Here is a 7548-nt window from a genome sequence, read left to right on the forward strand (position 1 = left end):
TGGACTACTAGCTAACTTGCCCAAATTATTTAGTGTCATCAGATACTCAGTGCCTTAATTAATGTTAGGATTAGGTTACACCAAACTCTGTTGTTAAAACTTTATCTGCTAAGACAAAATTCTGTTTTGTGATTTAACTGAGTCACAGTTCAAATATCACAATTTTGCTGATTATTTCCAGCAGCTCTGTTTAATCAAAGTTCTTACAAATATGCACTGACAAACAGAACACACAGTAAAGGCAAATACTTGAACTTCATTGACTGTGCTCCAGTTGACATTAAAGTGATAAAACAGTCCAGACAGCAAACAAATGACCTGAGCTTGCTAGTTTAAGCCATGGCCCCAACATAGGGGCAGGCAGCGTATGCTAGTGCTATTTACACAGCCTTAACTGAGGGCTCTGAAAGTGCTGTAGGGCCTAAGTCCTGTTACATAATGAGTAAGGCTGTCTAATGTTGGTTTGGGGCAGGAAAAAAGGGAACATTGTAGGCTGGACGTCCTGCAAATTCTCTGTCAGCTTCCATGTGATGCCCCTCTCCTTCTCTCCACGTCTCTCCAATTAGCCGACATGGAACAGAGGGAGGGAAGAAGGCCCCCACCAAACCTCGGCACACTGAACATTCCCCTGGACCCCTGCCAAGACTCACAGGCAGCAGCTCGATGGATTCAGCTTCGCTTCCCCCATCCCCCCCGCTTCCATCACGGCCTGGTTTACCCTTGGTGGGGCCCCTAAGCCCCTGCCCCCTCCATTGGCACACAAGTTGGACAAGCAGGAGGGGGGTTACACAGATACCCAACCTCTCCAATGCCCATAGGACTCTTCAGTTATAACTCTCCTCTCCCTCTTTCATGCAAAAGCCCGGTGTGTGACACAACAATGAACAGAAAAGTTTAACCTGTGTTTATCTTTATACAGGAGACTACTGGTCAGAAGCAAATATCTGATAGCTGCCCTTAACATGATCCTGAAACTATACTTTAAACCCCCTCTAATAAACTATGTATTATTTCACCATTTAAAAAGCAAATGTAGCTAACACTCTTACTTACACAATCGGGAAGTATCCAATTTAGGGCTGAGAGCACTGAAAGAAAAGAATCTGAGTACTAGAAGATATCATAACATGAGATCATGTCTCATACCAAAGCAGATCAGTGGCAGAGCTTTGGCAAACCCTTGTCTAGACCATACAAACCCAGGCTGGATAAACCGCACAGAGCCAGTCAAATCAACAGCAACACAGGTTTTTCCAGAGAGATTACTGCACAGGAAAGAAAATGAGAGACTGAACCAATCTAATACATAGCAAACAGTGACATAGAGCAAATAAGAATAAAAACGCAGAAAACCAGTCAATGTCAAAGTCATGCTGGGAACTAGGAAATTATTAATGACAGATTAATAATGTTTGTTTTCGACTAAGGATACTTCTGGGTCCCTGGCTACCTATCGTTACTATTGCCAACGCCACAGTCAACATACACCCCACCCCCTCTCTGATTTGCACACACATAAACAAACACTCCTCATATAGTACAATGGCCACACCAAACACAACTGCCAGGCAAGTCTTTATCCTGCCCCTTCAACTTGAAAATAGCCATCCACAGAGCTGAGGAAGAGGGTAATGGCTTTTGGCAGCGTCCCACTGAATCCAGCTGATTCTACTGTCAGCCACCCCCCCCCCCCCCCCCCTTTACTGGAGCAGCACCCTGTGGTGGTGTTAAGTGCGTTATCTATCAGGGCTGTGCCAGTTGTTTGAAAAGCCTCATAATCACAGGCTCAGTAACTACCACAGTCAGGCCTGGGCTAAGGTCAATGACGGGGAAAAGGGATAGACAACACAAGCCACTTTTCCAAAGCACTACTAAGTGGGATTTACCACGGTCAACACAAAATGTCTGACAAGGGGTAGAAACAAAGATTCAAAACAGAAGAACCAAATTGGTGTATGGGCCTCACTGTGGCATTGGACAAGCAGGCCCTTTCCAGTTACATCAGGCCTTTTAGTGTAAACCAGGCTAATGACAGCAACCTGAGGACTGGGCTAGTGTTCATGTTCTGTCTTTAAAGAGTCGGACAAGGGGAAGCAAGCTTTGGGTTTCCTTTTAAACAAATGATCCTACCCCTTCAGTGATAAGGGGCTGCATATGGAATTACTGCCAGGGCTTGTCCTCATGGCTTTCTTACAATACACTCTAATCAAAACAATGTCTAGATGCCAACAGCCTACAGCCTGGTTGGATCCAGAGCCAACACGGGTTATGGGTTTCCTGCTAGTGTGCCGCCAAAATGGCAGAAGTAGTAATATAATTTGCTCAGTCTCAACCCCAGTGAGAAATCGAATTTCTCATTTTCTGTCTTTTTGCATTGGGAAAAAACAGTTATACAGCTCCAGATTGATATAATTTGGTGTGTTCTGCATTTTCTGTGTCTACATTTTCAGACGCTGACATTGGTTGATAAGCGATTCAGGTTCTTCAGAAACTATCAACGCTGTCCATGTTCTATTGAATCATTTATGCAATCCCTTAGAACCAAAAATAACAAAGTCTAGCCTTTCATACACCTCTGTGGACTAAAGATTTTTAAGAGGGTTCAGAAGGAGAAGCATGGCTGACATGTTCATGGCACCTTAAAATGTCTTGTCTTGGAGTAACCCCTGTGCTGGTGACCTAATGCCCATTCATACCCAAAATGTGTTCTTGTGCCCCCCAAATGAGCCACCTGCTGTGGCTGTAGTGGTAGCTATGGTGCTAAAGCTGTTGTATCTGCAGTATTTTAGAGAACTACCACACTCCCTCCTTCTCTTACCAGGCTTTAGGTCTTTCTTTTTTCCCTATTCACTTGTTTTACATATATACCAGAGGCCCCCTGCAACATCTTTTCACAGCCACTCTCTTGCTGCGTGTTCGTCAGCCTTTTGGAAAGATGAGCATGTGTACAGAAGGGAGGACCCTTGGTCCTGGGTAAAAACAGGGCTGTGTGTGTCTGTGAGTCAGCTGGGTGTCTGGGGTACGCAGGAGGCAGCTCACAACCTGATTAACAACTGCAGGGCATTAACCAGCTGCCAGGGCTTGGAGCTTGACAGAAATGGTCACACACTTCCATGGCAAAAATGCAGAGACATTCCACGTGTGTCTTTGCTGGCCAATTCAAGACACAAACACACCACATTTGCAGTAACACATTTACATTCCAAGACATGGCACAGACATAGATGCAAATGTGTACGGACCATACACACAAATAAATGTACGTGTGTGCCACTGCAGCTCACGCGCATTTTTCATTTCATCACCTCACTGGTGTGTGACGATAGAGATAAGACAGTGGTGACAGAGACGTCAGAGGGGGGAAAGGAAAAGGGGGTTTGAAATTGAACGGGAAATTATGTACTTCAATTAAGACACGTGGACGAGATATTAAAAGCTATACTCCAGTGCCTGGGGACAGGATGCAGGAAGGGGGGATGCAATGGAAGGCGACAGTTCAATCAGAATCCCCCGGGGATGGAAGAGAGGAGGGAAAAGAGACAGGACAGCTATGTTTAATAATGTACTTGGACTTAGTGTAGTGGAATGTATAATAGTGTGCAAGATACATAATGTGATACAGCTACAGGATGAGACTGTCCCTCTGTCACACTGGCAAAGAAAATCTGCAACTTAAATGCGCAGACACAAGACAAAAACATTTCAGTAAAGTATATCGCCCTGCTGTCATATAGTTCTAATCTGTTGGCTTTCAACCTACAAACAGCACCGTGCGATCAAAAACAAATACGATTAGCACGCCATTACCTACTAATGACTACACAGACATTGAAAAAGGCAAGACAGTGCCTGCAGTCACTTAAAGAAATCATCACATTACACGCTCACATGTACATAGTGTGTCCCAGTCCACTCAGCCAATCATGAAAGAGCTATGATATAACACAAAAGTTTCCAACATTTTTACATCAAGCACCCCGTAAATAAAGACATACTAAAGTTAGTCGGCCTCATAATGACCATCCAAAAGCAAAACAGGGTAAAATACCTCTGTGTGTATGGTTCCTGTAGGGTTTTCTCATCAATCCAAGATCACATAAAACACTTCTCAATGTTGCAGGGGACCCCTTCAAAAAACCTACGCTAAGAATCCTGATGTGTTTCATACTAATATAATAATCCAGTTTTATTTATGGGGATATACAGCATGTAAAATGTGAAGAAATCGCTAAACTGGCGCATCAGAAAGGCATAAATAATTGTTAATCAGTGTTTTAATGATGTGGCACTTGCTTGCTGGAGTATTAACGCCGTAGTTAAGTAACGGCTGAATTGAGGTGCATCACAAGAACGAGAGTCAATGTTTTGAAAATAATGAATCTACATAGTTAATTATTATACTTATTTATTTGACATTAAAGCCATCTTCTGACCGCTGCGATTCTGATATCTCCAAACACTGATCAGCAATGACATTCATCTATTAATCGCATGATTTTCAAAATCTATTCATTGGAAACTTACCTTGCGTTAACCACAGCTTTGGCAGCTTTCAGTGAAGAGTCGGTGCATGGCAGAAAAAAAAATGCAGAAAAGCATTCTTCGATGTCTTTTCTAAAGTTACCCGTAAAGAGATGGAGCAGAGATTCAGTCGCAATTAAAGTCAGACTTTGCAGATAAGCCGACTGCTGCTGAAGCAGCTTGGTGACAAGATACCGAGGTAAACAACGGCTACTCAGCCAGATATAACGTTATACACATCAAGTACGGCAATTTATGCTTTGAGCAAAAAAGAAAAATGAGAAAAAGAAAAATATGCCGTGAAATTACAGTCGCATAAAAACAGTTAGTTAAAACGTCACGATATAAAGGGGGGCGGGGAGGGGAACGGAGCACCACTAACAACAAAAACAAAAAACAAAAAAAAAAAAAGAAAAAAGAAAATGAAAAACGAACACGAATAAAATGACTTTTAAAAGCAGCTAAATTGTGTAAGCTAACGTTAGCTGGTTGGCGTCGTAAGTCGTCGACCGTTGCGGCGTTTTGCAAACCGGAGAAATCAGGCAGCTTTCGTTAAAAATCGCCAATGAGTTCTCGCGTCTTAGAGCAAGCCGACGGCCGTCAGCCAGCCAGCCAACTTGTTTTAAAGTGCAAAAGAAATGTTTTGTTTTTTTTTTCTTTTCTTTTCGTTTAGGTCGCCAGCTGAACGACTAGCGACGGGCTGACTACCGCGAATGCAAAGTGAGAAACGACTCCGGGGAAATACATTCTGTGTGGATCCAGACAGCGGAGCGGACAGTCATGGTAGGCGTTCAGTGAGCTCTCGTTGACAGTGGTCTCGCAGCCATTTTGTTCAAACTAACAACACCGCAGTCTCCCTCTCCTCCTCCCAGAGAGCAGACAGACCAGGAAGTGGCTCCAGATACGTCACTCCCGACCAACCAAAACACCAGACGCTAACTCCGCCCGCGGCCCTCCCCCGCTGCCCAAACCTCCCCACGGCCACTGAGGGTGGACAAGACAGGCAGCTCATATTTCTAAGGTAATTGCTGAAGCATGCAGCAAAGACTGTGCGCTTATAAAAAGAAACAAATGTGACTCTGTTATAGATGTTGGTGGGATGATATAAGACAGCAAAATATGAACCACTCATAAAATTAAATTTAGTGTTGCAGATCAATATGTTTGAAGATGACAGAGAAAGTTTGTAAATACCAAATAAAACTCATGTGCAACTTTCAGACTGTTTTATTATCATTACTGACATATCAAGATGTAAGCAGCATTTTAAAGTTTTAGACGTTGGGTATTTTGTTGGGTATATCTGTTTAAATGTTGTTGAGTCACTTTAAAGTGAAAATATAATAATAATGGAGAGGTTTAAAATAGCTGAAAATGGAAATACAATTATCTCAAAGTACAAGTATCTCAAACTGTACTCAAATAAATGTTCTTAGTAACTTTTCAATACTGTCTTTTAGTAAATTCCACACGATTTTAGTGAAATTGTTACATAATCTATTACACAAATATAATACCATGCTTCATGTGACTCATGACCAAAATAGTGCAAAAGGATGCAGAAATAGAGAAGACTCATAAAAGTCTCTAAGCAATTTGGAACTTGCATCATGAACTTTATTTAGCAGACTCAAATGTCTCTTAAAGGGCTCACCCCAAGTTTCTCTACCCAAGATGACCTTTGTCAAGAATCTCTTGATCACATGATGTCCAGAAACACTGGGCGATAATTCCAGGCTATTCACAACATGATGGATGAGGTCGCCCTTGTGCCCTGAACCGCGTCTGCAGCCGTCTCAGAGAAAGAAAATGCGGCCCCTGTCCATTCTCTCCACTCCTTTCTCATGGAAATGACCGCTCCATGCACAGACAGACACACTCACACACTGTGCGGTGGGAACAGGTCAAGGCTGCGGTCTACAAAGGGGAAGACTGACCAGTGAGAACTCTCTCAGGAAAGCTCTGGGTTGCTATACGTTACTGGTAGAGACTCCTAATGAGAAAGACAGGGGCCCCGGCCAAAAGTGTTTTTTTTTTCTTCTTTTCAAGGCAAGATGCCCAGAGCTATTAAAACAGCAAGCTCCAACTGAATGGAGAAAGCAGATGTTCCATACTCAGGGTTAAGAGAGGTGAGAGCAGAGGGGAATGCCTTCAGAGGAGCCTTAAGGGATATGTAGTTCACAGTAGATCACAGACTACTAAACTGAAGGAATTTGCTGCTCATTCATTCCACCTAAATAAACTGTGTTGCAAGTCAACATTTGCTCTCAGAGTTAATCAAATCTGCTGACTTGAATTATTACTTCAGTAACTTATTGCATCATGCAAAATATCTACAGTACATTACTTGCAGCTTAAATCTCTTTCATGTAGCCTCACATAAATTATGAGAGATGGAGATGAAAATCTATACACCCCAAAGGACAACTGAGACTTGAAATAAGAAGTGGTTTGACATCATATTAGCCATCAAAGGTGAGAACTACTTAGCTGTGTGTGTATTAATGTAGGTGCAAAGAAAAAAGACAGGGAGTGTGCGTGTGTGTGTGTATAAATGTGCAGACATGCACATTTATTTGTGTATGTGAGTGTGCGCACATCCTTCCTTGTTCACATCCACTTTTCAGCTCATCACAGCTATTCTTTTAGGTGTCTCTGAGATGTTTCTTTGACTCCGCCAATTTCCCTAATTGCTTTCACATTTAAGCAAACTGCTAACAGAAGTGAGCCAATGGGAAAGGTCCGTCTGACATTCTGATAAGAAACAGCCCAGACACAAGCTGTAGGACTGGAGCGGAGGCAATCGCTCACTCCTTCCCCTCTCAGACAATACACTTCTCCTCCTCCTGCTGCTCTTGCCATTCTCTTTTTTCTCCTCTCTCTCTCTTTCTCGCTCTCCATTTTTTCTTCAGCATGCTCCTCTGCCTTTTGTTTTAATTCCAGTCCAATCATGAGCTGCGTTCCGCATAAGGTTTTAATTTCAAGCCTGCCGTCGGAGTCTGCCAGACTCACACACACATATATGCA

At 42.8% G+C, this 7548-nt stretch overlaps 1 protein-coding gene across 4 annotated transcripts in view; it reads right to left on the reverse strand.

The window, feature by feature from the left end:
- The window catches only part of tnrc6c2 (trinucleotide repeat containing adaptor 6C2), a 54509-nt gene extending 49134 nt beyond the window's left edge, over positions 1–5375 (reverse strand). For all 4 annotated transcript variants that reach the window (XM_041037157.1, XM_041037155.1, XM_041037156.1 and 1 more), the window contains exon 1: positions 4525–5375. The gene's annotated coding sequence lies outside the window, so the exon portion shown is untranslated. The remainder of the gene's footprint in view (positions 1–4524) is intronic.
- Between the last annotated feature and the right edge of the window lie 2173 nt (positions 5376–7548).

This window comes from Toxotes jaculatrix, chromosome 4 (assembly GCF_017976425.1).
Source record: "Toxotes jaculatrix isolate fToxJac2 chromosome 4, fToxJac2.pri, whole genome shotgun sequence".
NCBI lineage: Eukaryota > Metazoa > Chordata > Actinopteri > Toxotidae > Toxotes > Toxotes jaculatrix.